At 42.8% G+C, this 13,255-nt stretch overlaps 1 pseudogene; it reads left to right on the top strand.

Annotated features, from left to right (window-relative positions):
• The first annotated feature begins 867 nt into the window (after positions 1-867).
• LOC129542356 (actin-related protein 2/3 complex subunit 1A pseudogene) lies at positions 868-2,448 on the top strand (annotated as a pseudogene).
• The last annotated feature ends 10,807 nt before the right edge of the window (positions 2,449-13,255 follow it).

The raw sequence follows: 13,255 nt of genomic DNA, 5'->3' as shown, positions 1-13,255 counted from the left end.
ACTGGACACCATAAAACTCTTCAAGGAAAACATAGGAAGAACATTCTTTGACATAAACCACAGCAAGGTCTTTTTTGCTCCACCTCCTAGAGTAATGAAAATTAGAACAAAAATAAACAAATGAGACCTGATTAAACTTAAAAGTTTTTGCATAGCAAAGGAAATCATAAACAAGATGAAAAGTCAGCCCTCAGAATGGGAGAAAATATTTGCAACTTAAGCAACGGACAAAGGATCAAACTCCAAAATATAGAAGCAACTCATGCAGCTCAGCACCAAAAAAGCAAACAACGGAGATCTCTTTCGGACTTTCTCAAGAGTAAACTCCCCCTGTTATAAATCTGATAATGTCATTCCCTTGCTTAACATCCTGCAGTGGCTCTTCATTTCTAGCATTCTAGAATTGAAATGGGCTGTGGCCTGTGCAAACCTCCCCATTCTCATTTCCAATACTTCCCCTACCCCCACCCCAATAATAACAACCATGGAGACAGCTGGCATGGATGCTATGCTGGCCAGATGCCAAGTGTCCTGCTAAGCACTCTGCGTAAATGGTGACTTCCTCCTCACAATGACGTTAGGCCTTAAATGCCATAAGTATCTGTTATCTCCTTTTACAGATGAGGAAACTAAAGCTGAGTAGCAATTGACTTACCCAAGGTCACTCAGCTCGCAGCTGATAGAACCAGGCCTTGTGGACTCCTCTCTGCTTCTCCAGCCACACTGACTATCTTTGGGTCCCCAGATGGACCACAATTTCACTCACTCTCTCCTTGAGTTCTTTCATGTGTCATTCCTCTTCCTGGAATACCTTTCATCTCTCTGCCTGGTAGGTTCTCTTATCTTTTAGAAAGAGCGTGTAGAATAGAATTTAAGATAATGAGGTCCTCCGCCCGTGCCCTCCGGAGCCTGTTCGCGTCGACTGACCAGAGTCCGCGAATTCAACGCTCCGAGCCCGTCCGGCCAGCCCCGATCCCAGCTTTCTATCCTTTGAAAACACTACGAATAATGTCCCTGCATCAGTTTTTACTGGAGCCAATCACCTGTCATGCCTGGAACAGGGATCGTACCCAGATCGCCCTTAGCCCCAATAATCACGAAGTCCACATCTATAAGAAGAACGGGGGCCAGTGGGTGAAAGCCCATGAGCTCAAGGAACACAATGGACACATCACAGGTATCGACTGGGCTCCCAAGAGTGATCGCATCGTCACCTGCAGGGCCGACCTCAACGCCTACATCTGGAGTCAGAAGGATGGTGTCTGGAAGCCAACCCTGGTGATCCTGAGAATTAACCGGGCGGCAACCTTCGTCAAGTGGTCCCCGCTAGAGAACAAGTTTGCCGTGGGCAGCAGGGCACGACTCATCTCCGTTTGTTACTTCAAGTCTGAAAATGACTGGTGGGTGAGCAAGCACATTAAAAAGCCCATCCGCTCCACGGTCCTCAGCTTGGATTGGCATCCCAACAACGTCTTGCTGGACGCGGGATCCTGTGACTTCAAATGCAGAGTGTTTTCTGCCTACATTAAAGAAGTGGATGAGAAGCCAGCCAGCACGCCCTGGGGCAGCAAAATGCCTTTCGGTCAGCTGATGTCCGAGTTCTGGGGCAGCGGCACTGGCGGCTGGGTGCACGGGGTCAGCTTCTCGGCCAGTGGCAGCCGCCTGGCCTGGGTCAGCCACGACAGCACCGTATCTGTTGCCGACGCCTCAAAAAGCGTGCAGGTCTCAACTCTGAAGACAGAGTTCCTGCCCCTCCTGAGTGTATCGTTCGTCTCAGAGAACAGCGTTGTGGCTGCTGGCCACGATTGCTGCCCCATGCTCTTTAACTACGACGACCGCGGCTGCTTGACCTTCGTCTCCAAGCTGGACATCCCCAAACAGAGCATCCAGCGCAACATGTCGGCCATGGAGCGCTTCCGCAACCTGGACAAGCGGGCTACGACTGAGGACCGCAACACGGTCCTGGAGACGCTGCACCAGAACAGCATCACTCAAGTGTCTATTTATGAGGTGGACAAGCAAGATTGTCGGCAAGTTTTGCACTACCGGCATCGACGGAGCCATGACCATTTGGGATTTCAAGACCTTGGAGTCTTCCATCCAGGGTCTTCGGATAATGTGAAGCTGAGCAAGCCTCCAGACCCAGCATGAGGACGGACCGGCTGCGCCGGGGCAGCTCCGCCATTCGCACGGGGAGGGGAGCCCGCCGCCAGGAAACACTGAAGACAGACATGGCGCAAACCTCTTTGTGTGTTTTGTTTGAATATAATTGGTGAAAGTGTTGGTTTTTTTAAAGCAGCAGTGATTTGGGTTTTGTTTGGGGGGTTGTTTTGTTTTGCAATTTCATTCCATTCTTGACCAAAGCTTCTCTTTAAGTAGTTTATTATGGAACGTTGTCAGCACTAACTTAAAGGAAGGGGTGGGGAGGTATGTAAATTGTCTGCTAAAAAAAAATTAAATAAAAACACTGAATATGAAAAAAAAAAAAAAAAGATAATGAGTGCTGGAACCAGACTGCCTCTGTGTGAACCTCAGGTATTCCTCTAACTCTGCATCTTTGGTTACGATACATCACCTCTCTGAGCCTCGCTCTCCACGTCCACGGAATGGAGTCAACCAGGAACATCCACCTCATAGAGACGTGACTACGTCACCATCACAGAGCTGGGCGTGCAGATGGCCACCAGCTTGTCTCTTTCCCTGCAGCCTCACAAGTCAGGCAAAAGAGCCATCATCTGAACCACAGCTACCCAGGATGTCCCACAACAGCTGAGATTCCCAGAGGTCCTCTGTCCCTAGTCAGATGAGATTCAGTCTCTGGGTTATCACATCCTATAAAGGACATCAGTAGAGCACTCATAGATATGACTGGTGATTCTTGATGCTTCTTCCTGCTTCTTATCCAGTCTGTCCTGTCTCTGAAAGATACACACAGATATACACTGGGTGTGGATCACTTTTCCTCTTAGATGCTTTTATCTGCCAACCACAAACCCACGTGCCTTGTGCTTTCCAGTGGGCTTATCTGTGTGAGGCCTCGTCTGCTACTAGAGTGAGGCTGGGGCATTGCTGTTTTCTACTTTTTGTCAAAGCAGGTGTTTTGTTTCAAGGATACACCACTCAGTATGCAGGATCTTAGTTCCCCCCGACCAGGGATGAAATCTGTGTTCCCTGCATTGGGAATGTGGAATCTTAACCAGTGGACCATCAGGGAAGTCCACAAAGCAGGTGTCTTTGATACTGGGGCGTTCAATTTTAGCTACTTGAATAAGCATAGCTAAAAGGCTCCAAAAGGCTGTAATAATTGTCAAACCTCAAATATTCCTCCATCTTTAAGATTTAAGCAAGTAGTTATAAAAGGGTACCTGACTCACTGTGTCTTTCAAGCATGCCAATCTCCCACAAGCATCTTTCCCAGGTACTGCATATCAGTTGTTTTATCAGGTACCAATATCTGCTGAAGCTGAAATTCCAATACTTTGGTCACCTGATGTGAAGAGCTGACTCATTTGAAAAGACTCTGATGCTGGGAAAGATTGAAGGAGGGAGGAAAAGGGGACGACCGATGAGTTGGTTGGATGGCATCACTGACTCAATGGACATGAGTTTGAGTAAACTCTGGGAGTTGGTGACGGACAGGGAGGCCTGGTGTGCTGCAGTCCATGGGGTCGGAAAGAGTCAGACACAATTGAGCGACTGAACTGAACTGAATTGAATATCTGATTTTCCTGGCCTTTGACATTCTTTTTTATTTACTTACTTTTTATTCAATTTTTTTTAAATACAAAGGGGAAAATGTTCAGGATTTGCTTAGAGATCTGTTTGATTTACAAAAGTGGTTTGTTTGGTGGAACTAACTGTATTAGTTGTCTATTTTTGCCTAGTTTTCTCCATTTTTTTCAGTGTGTTGGTGTTTAGAGACAGTATCCAAAAATCTTGTTTTCAATCTGGCCTGCCTTCTTTTCCTCTTTAAAGTCTCTGTATCATTGGGCAATGGGAGTTTTCACATCAGCCTTATGTTGTATTATAAACATAATTGACAATCACATCAGTACAGAATTACTGCAGTAATCGATGTTCTGAGAAAGCAGCACATAGTTTCCCATGGCTAAATACACAGATTTCACATTGTATAAGCAGATCCTGTGTAAAATCTGTCCCATGGGACTTCTCTGGTGGTCCAGCACTCCCACTACTTGCTTCCTGGTTGGGGAACTAAGATTCCACATGCTGTGTGGGGCAGAAAAATAAATAAAATAAGAATGACTTTATAAAACAGAGGTGTGTGCTAGGGTGAAAATATAATTTTAAAAAATCCATCCTTGTGTCAAACTCAGAAACATATGCAATTCTTTCAACATTTTTATGCAAAGTTAAGTCCAAGAAGGATGTCGTTTTAAACATTTCCTGTAGACATTCTAAAATTAACATGAAACAGATTAGGTAAGAATTCAAAAATGCATACAAACTCTTGGAAACAATCACTGCTTGTAGACTCTTAGGATCCTCACTCAACATTAAATGAAGCCATCATGGTATGGTTTTCATGCCATGCTGAGATGCTTGTAGACAAGTCACAAGATAAGCCCATCAGGTCGAACTCCCATATATAAAAAGAAGAATGCTTGTAGGGGCTCTGTTTGTAATATCTCAATGAGGATTTTAAAAATCACTAATTAATCTAACCACTAATTTTTAGTGAGAAGCATCTTTAAGCAACTTTTTTTGCGTGTAGTTTGGGAGAAGGTTGTGAGTCAATAGCAGGTTTATTTTTGTCCTCTGACAGTTGGGGAAATAACAGAGCACGTCTCAGAGAGGAGAATAAAGCTCCAATTAGGTTGGCAAAATGTATGAAATCACTTTATGGTTAATATATGGTATTATCCAAACCAAACCAAAGTCATCACCGATGTGTGTGAAAGAGAAATTGTCAAGCAAATAACATCAGATCAAAGTTTGTCAATACACGAGAAAGAAAAGAATGATAGTTCTATTTCCCTGCATTTACAAACCCATCTTTAAAGATTTCAATTGTGATTCCAAAAATATACAGCTTTACAGGTTGTGCAATAAAGGAGAAAAGCAATGGATATTTTCAAAAAGTTGTAAAACCTAAATGGCTTCTGAAGTTTAAGAAACAGCTGTTGTGAAAAATACAGGGAATAGCAAATCAAAACAAGGGAAAGAGACAGAAGAGCTATGCAAAATTTTTAAACAGAAAATATTTCTGAAAGAATGCTGTAAACTGTGTTAAGCAAAATAAGGATTCCAGTTAGGAATATATTACAATATGTCTATTGTTTTTGTCTTTCTGTCTTTTAAAAAAATTGGAGTATAACTGCTTTACAATGCTATGTTAGTTTCTACTGTACAGCAAAGTGAATCAGCTATGTGTATACATACATCCCCCTTTTTCGGATTTCCTTCCCATTTAGGTCACCACAGAGCACAGTTAGTCACCACAGTTCCCTGTGCTATACAGTAGGTTCTCATTAGTTTCCTATTTTATACATAGGATCAGTAGCTTATATGTGTCAATCCCAACTTTCCTATTCATCCCACCCTACGTTCCCTTCCTTGCTGTTCTCTACATCTGTGTCTGCTTCTGCTTTGTAAATAAGATCATCTATACCAATTGTTTTCAGATTCTACATGTATGCATTAATATGCAATATTTGTATTTATATTTCTGACTTACTTCACACTGTCTGTATGACACTGTTTAGGTCAAAATGTCGATCGTCTAAGATGAGCTAGCTGCTATAATAAGCATTAGCTTCCAGTGGCTTATTGCAGCCTCTGCTGGGCCATTGACATCTCTGAGAAATACAATATTAAGGAGTAAGTTTCCCTTCCAAAATCAGGATGTCATCTGAGTCAGTTTCACTCCAAATGGCTAATGACTGAGCTTTTCAAAGGAGCTCAGCCATCCTCTTATAACAGATTTTCATAGGTTGGAGTCCTACAAACCAACCTTTTCTCAAGTCTCATGGCAGACAGACAAGAAGATCTTTTTTCTCCTATTGATGGGATTACCTTGTGTGTAGGAACCAGGTACAAAACACAGGAGATGTGGTCCTGAGGAGTTGTTTCCAGAAGTATAATAACTGCGGTTAGAAAGTGAGACTGATAAAGCCAAAGTACTTCCTACACACTGCTGTATTTAAAATGGATAACCAACAAGGACCTACTGTATAGCACAGGGTACTCTGCTGAATGTTATGTGGGAGCCTGGATGGGAGCGGTGTTTGAAGAAGAATGTGTGTGTGTGCTCATGGACTGTAGCCCGCCAGTCTCCCCTGTCCATGAAATTTCCCAGGCAAGAATACTGGAGTGGGTTGCCATTTCCTACTCCAGGAGATCCTCCCGACGCAGGAATAGACCCCACATCTTTTGTATTTCCTGAGTTGGCAGGTAGATTCTTTACCACTGAAATTCTTGCCACCTGGGAAGCATGGATACCTGTATATGTATGGCTGAGTCCCTTCGCTGTTCACCTGAAACTGTCATAATATTGTTGACCTGCTATACCCCAATACAAAATAAAAAGTTCAGAAAACATAAATAAGCCCCCCCCCCAAAAAAAAAGCCAAAGTACTTCCAGATTGATTAGAACATATCTTAATCTCAGGGTGACTTTGTTCCCCAGAGGACACTGGTAATATCTAGAAACATGTTTTGTTGCCAGGATTGGGGTGCAGCAGGGCTAAGATAGATGCCACCAGCATCTAGTCAGTAGAGACCAGGAGCACTGCTAACCACCCTACAACAGACACCCCTTAAAAAATTAAAAACATTAAAAAAATTTTTTTCTGACCCCAAATGCCAATCCCATGAGGTTGAAAAACCCTGGTCTAGAGAATGAATCCAGGAGATGTATGTGCTTTTCCAAAAGGAAGAGGTAGCCCTCAGCCAGCTGGGGTGGACCACACACATGGGATTCCGCTTGTTCTTTTCAAAAGATGTTTTCAGTTTCTCTCTATTCAGGTCTGCAAGAACTGGGAAAGCCCTGAGAGGGCTGACTCCATTTCTGTAACCAAATTGCCTAAGCAAAACAGAAGCTAAGGGGCACAGCCTACCACTTCCTCTTGGAAAGTGGGACATTTTTTGGTGGGAGGAGCACATCCCTGATGGAGAATTGGGAATTCTACCAATTCTCCCATTTCTACCAATGGGAATTGGGTAGCGATGGGGGCTGTGATAAAGACAATACAGCAGTTCTCAAGGCAAGACTGGGACAGGAAGCCAACTCAGGGCGTTGAAAAGTAGCGGAGATTCTCAACAGGGTTGGAAATGCACTGCTTCCAAAGATGGCTGTGTGGAGGGGGGCTTTATGGATAAGAGAGAGATGCCAAGAGCAATGTGGGCATCAACACAGTCACCGTTTTTATTGTTAAGACTTGAATCTGTTCAGAAATTGCGACACAGATGCAGAGAACAAATATACAGACACCAAGGGAGGAAAAGGGTGGGATGAATTGGGAGACTGGGATTGACATACATACACCATTGATACTATGAATAAAATAGGCAAATGTGACTTCCCTGGCAGTCCAGTGGTTAAGACTCCACGCTTCCAGGGCAGGGGGCATGAGTTCAATCCCTGGTCGGGAAACTAAGCCATGCTGTGGGGTATGGCAAAAAAATGAAGTAAAATAGCTAATGAGAACCTGTACCTCAAGGAACCCTGCTCAGTGCTCTGTGGTGACCTAAATGGGAAGGAAATCCAAGGAAGAGCAGATATGTGTTTAACTGATTCACTTTGCTGCACAATGGAAACAAACACAGCATTGTAAAGCAACTGTATTCCAATAAAAATTAATTACAATAAACTTGATGTGTTCAAAGTGAAGAAACATACAGCAGGGCTGAAGATCAAATGAAAAATCAGTGGGAGATAAGAGTGACTTTTAACTAGTCTCTGAATCAGCAATGGATAATAGTCAGCCAAACAGGAAGTCATTAAACGTTGATCAGCCCTAATTGTTTCCGGCTTATTTAATTAGGCATCTGAGTTGTATCTGTCCTTCATTTCCCCCCTCCCACCCCAACAAGTCAATTTGAAGCAAACATGCACCGTATCCTGAGATATCTAAACTGGAGAAGAGAAAAAGAATCTAAGATGCTTCTTTAATGAGATTCTCTGAGAGTCATAGCTCATTTTCACTGAATTTATCTAGGTTTTTAGAGTTTGAGCTATCAAATTATTGATTGGAAAAATCAATTTGATTCCCAAAGAACATAGCCTGTCTTTTCTACTGGTTCGATTGGTTAAGACTAAGGAGGAGGCAGGTACAGATATTCCTCTCTTGAGACGGCAAACCCCTGACCAGTGTAGCCACAAGGTGAGCAGTACAGATTCTAGAGATGACCATGCCCACAATTTGGGAATCTGTGCCCAGATTTCATGCCCTAGAGATTCTGCTTTAGCAATCTATCCAGCCATAATGGATGGAGAAGCTATGACCGCAGGAGAGTACTCAAATTTCAACTCAGAGCTCCCTGAAACTGGAGAAAAGGCAAATTTTGATGTCTTTTTTTTTTTTAAGGAATGAACAGCTTCTTTAGCCATCCACAGAAATGTGCGAGACATCTTTCCATTTTCTGTGAAAAATGTTAGGATTTCAGTGATGGCTGTGTCTTTCAGAGAAAAACTGCTCATTCTAAGAGGAGCAAATACATGTGAATCAGCCCATCTGGAATCTACACATAATTGAGGCAATTTTTTCTGCACTCATATAATGATTCTACTCTTTGTTCTCTGTGTAGATACAGCACAAACAGTTCTTAAACCGAGCAGACCTTCTATAAAACCAGCCCTGTATAAAGTAAGATGTAACATCTTTTCCAAAAGAGTGTTATTTTAAATGGATGGTGGAAAGTTATATGAAGATATAAATGATAGAGCTTTGTGTATTCATTTTAGGGAATATACTGAAACACTCAAAAGAGCATTAGAATAGGAGCTTCTTTAAATAAAAGCCTGTATTGGAAGGACAGCCTTTGGGTTGACTCTCTAACTTAAAGCACTTACAGTCTGAAATACAGCAACTGTAACCTACAAGGCAATCACCCTGTCGCCAGACAAAAATCTCACCTAATGTTATTGTTTTCTTACTAAGTTTTAGCTACCCTGACTTTTTTCCAGTTTCTGTCTTTGAGCTTTGAAACATATCCAAATCATTCTCAACTAAGAATATTTTTATTTGATGTTTATTTGCCTAGTGCAAAATTCATGATCTTTGCATAGTTTAGTCTATATTGTATTTATTTGTCAACTCAAAGGCCATGAGTTTTATTAGTTTCATCATAAGGCCTTCCTCGGCAGCATCATTAACACCACTTATTAATAACACCATCCCATTATTCTAGGTCTTGGCTTTATTTTCTTCACATAATGTGACAGTTGCTGACATAAACTTGTTATATTTAACTTTAAAATATAACAATCTAGTTACATAATATAGATCATATATCAACATATAGCTATATTCAATGGCGTATGATATTTATATTACCTACAGTATATTTACCCATACAACTATGTTCTTGCATTTATTATTACATATTAACATATACATATTATCTTTACATCTATCTCATAGCTTCTGCTGCTGCTGCTAAGTCACTTCAGTCGTGTCCGACTCTGTGTGACCCCATAGACGGAAGCCCACCAGGCTCCCCCGTCCCTGGGATTCTCCAGGCAAGAACACTGGAGTGGGTTGCCATTTCCTTCTCCAATGTGTGAAAGTGAAAAGTGAAAATGAAGTCGCTCAGTCATGTCTGACTCGTAGCGACCGCATGGACTGCAGCCTACCAGGCTCCTCTGTCCATGGGATTTTCTAGGCAAGAGTGCTGGAGTGGCTTGCCATTGCCTTCTCATAGCTTCTAGCGAGTGATAAATTTGGATAGTAAACATCATTGATTGCTAAGATTAACCAACAGATAAAGCTTCACTTTGAATTTTGAAAAACACTATAATTTTCCTAAATACCTTAAGCCTGAGTCTTACACAGTCTCTGGACTCAGCTACCAATATGCAAGAAACGTGAAAGAAAGAAGCCTGAGGTCTGGGAAATCTTACAGGCCAAGCAGCTCAGTTTCTTTATCAGATAAACATATTAAATAAAGGGAAGGGATTGGAGGTAAATCCATAGATTAAAAGAGATTTAAAGGACAGTAATTTTTTAATTAATTTATTATTTTTGGCTGCACTGGTTCTTCACTGCTGCACAAGGGCTTTCTTTAGTTGCAACAAGTGAGGGCTAGCTACTCTCTAGTTGTGGTGTGTGGGCTTTTCATTCCGGTGGCTTCTTCTTGAGGAGCCTGGTCTCTAGATGTGTGGGCTTCAGTAGCTGTTTCACATGGGCTTACCTGCTCCACAGCATGTGAAACCTTCCCTGACCAGGGATGGAACCCATGTCGCCTGCATTTGCAGGCAGATTCTTAACCGCTGGACTGCCAGCGGAGTCTGATGCAATTTTAACTGCTTGGAATCAAGATGCATAGTGCAAAGTTCCTTCAGTCATGTCAGACTCTTTGTGATCCCATGGACTGTAGCCCGCAAAGCTCCTCTGTTCATGGGATTTTCCAGGCAAGAATACTAGAGTGGGTTGCCATTTCCTCCTCTGGGGAAATCTTCCCAACACAGGGATCGAACCTGCATGTCTTACCTCTCCTGTATTGTCAGGCGGGTTCTTTACCACTAGCGCCACCAGGGCTGCATCAGTCAGTCTGTAAGCTCAGTCGCTCAGTCGTGTCCGACTCTTTGCAACCCCATGAATTGCAGCACGCCAGGCCTCCCTGTCCACCACCAACTCCTGGAGTTCACCTAAACTCATGTGTATCGAGTCGGTGATGCCATCCAGCCATCTCATCCTCTGTCGTCCCCTTCTCCTCCTGCCCCCAATCCCTCCCAGCATCAGAGTCTTTTCCAGTGAGTCAACTCTTCGCATGAGGTGGCCAAAGTATTGGAGTTTCAGCTTTAGCATCAGCCCTTCCAATGAACACCCAGGACTGGCCTTCTTTAGGATGGACTGGTTGGATCTCCTTGCAGTCCAAGGGACTCTAAAGAGTCTTCTCCAACACCAGTTCAAAAGCATCAATTCTTTGGCTCTCAGCTTTCTTCACAGTCCAACTCTCACATACATGACCACTGGAAAAACCATAGCCTTGACTAGATGGACATTTGTTGGCAAAGTAATGTCTCTGCTTTTTAATATGCTATCTAGGTTGGTCATAACTTTCCTTCCAAGGAGTAAGCGTCTTTTAATTAGTGAGTGATAAACTGTAAAAAGAAAGGGGGCTGCTCTATAAGTCTGTAGACGGGGCTCGAGATACACCCACCTCCTTCCAAGAAACAGAGTCAGTGCCAGGTCTTCAAGGATTCTTTGATCTCATACTTGCCCTCTGAGGGGCCCAGGAATCTGAAGAAATAACCAGTGACAAGGCTCCTCCGCCTTGATTTCTGTTACTGTAGCAAGTGGACCATCTTCACTGCCCTTCCAATAGTTTTCCATCAGGAGCTTTTTTCTTATGTCCTGATGGAGACAGATGCTCTTGAGCCAACCTGGGCCCAGATTACTTCGTGAGAAGCAGAACTGGGGAAGGCATACAGAGTAAGACTTGGGGGCTTCTGCTCCTCTGGCTCTGGTACTTATGGCAAGCTTTCAGTAAAGAAAAAAATATTCTTTATTAATACATTGTTCTTTTATGGAATAATCTAACAAAATCAGATGCTATTGAAAGAATGACCTAATAATAACTCAGTGATAGCTCCATCTACGTTTATATATCTATGTGCTCAGTAGCTCAGTCATGTCCAACTCTTTGCAGCCGTATGGACTGTAGCCCTCCAAGCTCCTCTATTCATGGGATTTTCCAGGCAAGAATACAGGAGTGGGTTTCCATGCCCTCCTCCAGGGAATCTTCCTGACCCAGAGATTGAACTGACATCTCTTGCATCTCCTGCATTGGCAGGTGGATTCTTTACCACTGAGCCACTTGGGAAACCCCAATATTGAATCTATATACCTATACTTATATCATCTATACCTGAATCATCTATGTCTCTCTATGCATCATATGTATCTATATCTGTATCTGTCCGTCTATATCTCTGAATCTTTTCACTGATGGTTCAAATACACACACACACACACATTTGTTCCTCTTCCAAAAGGACTGATTTGTGGGACTTCCGTGGTGGTCCAGTGGTTAAGAATCCACCTTCCAATGCAGGGGATGTAAGTTCAATCCCTAGTCGGGGAATTAAGATCCCACATGCCACAGAACAACTAAACCCTTGCATGGCAACTAGAGAGAAGACTGCACACAGCAAGGAAGACCCAGTGCAGCCAAAAATAAATGAAATAAGATAATGAAATGAAATAAAATAGTGATTTCTAGTCATAAAGCAGAAGAAATAAAATGAAATAAAATAGCAAAATGTATTCAATGTGTTTTTATTGATAACCCCAATCTAGTTAACAATTCAGTGTGATTACTACCAGAATATGTCACTGTGTCTGCCCAAAAGAGGGCAATGGGTATGTCTCACAGACAGCTTGCTTTGTCTGAGCATCAGAGCAAGAGCCCCAGCACTGGCATCCACAAGGACAGTATTTATATGCATAATGTGGGTCAGTGCAGTACAAACCGATAGAATGTGGGAGGCAAAATGGAAACTTCTCTTCTGAAATTGTTTTTAAGGAATCGATTACTATGGCAATCCCCCCACTTCTAGATTCTCACTGAGGCTGCAATCCCTTCAGTTTCATCCCGCTTTTAGGGGAAAAGTGCTCCTAGAAAAGGTTACAGATATTCAAAAGAAAGTATAAAATGTTCTATTGATGTCTTCTCTGGAAGCAGTGTAAAGAGAAAAAGAGAGGCTAGGTCATTAACTGAGCTTGCATATTAGATGTTCATTAATTTTTCTTCTGTCTTACAGCAAATAAGGTACTGAGTACCTACCACATGGCAGTCATTTTTCCAGAAATCAACTTGTCATTCAGTCGTGTCCGACTCTGTGTGACCCTATGGGCTATAGCTAGCCAGGCTCCTCCATCCATGGGATTCTCTAGGCAAGAATACGGAGTAGATTGCCATGTCCTCCTCTAGGGGATTTTCCCAACCCAGGGATCAAACCCACGTCTCTTGAATCTCTTGCATTGGCAGGCAGGTTCTTTACCACTAGTGCCACCTGGGAAGACCAATCAGCTATATGTATACATATATCCCTTCCCTCTTGGACCCC

Source organism: Moschus berezovskii, chromosome 19, assembly GCF_049115385.1.
Source record: "Moschus berezovskii isolate FMDL1 chromosome 19, NW_MosBer_1.0, whole genome shotgun sequence".
NCBI classification, from domain to species: Eukaryota; Metazoa; Chordata; class Mammalia; order Artiodactyla; family Moschidae; genus Moschus; species Moschus berezovskii.
The sequence above is the reverse complement of the archived record's forward strand: the minus strand, read 5'-3'. Positions and strand labels throughout refer to the sequence as shown.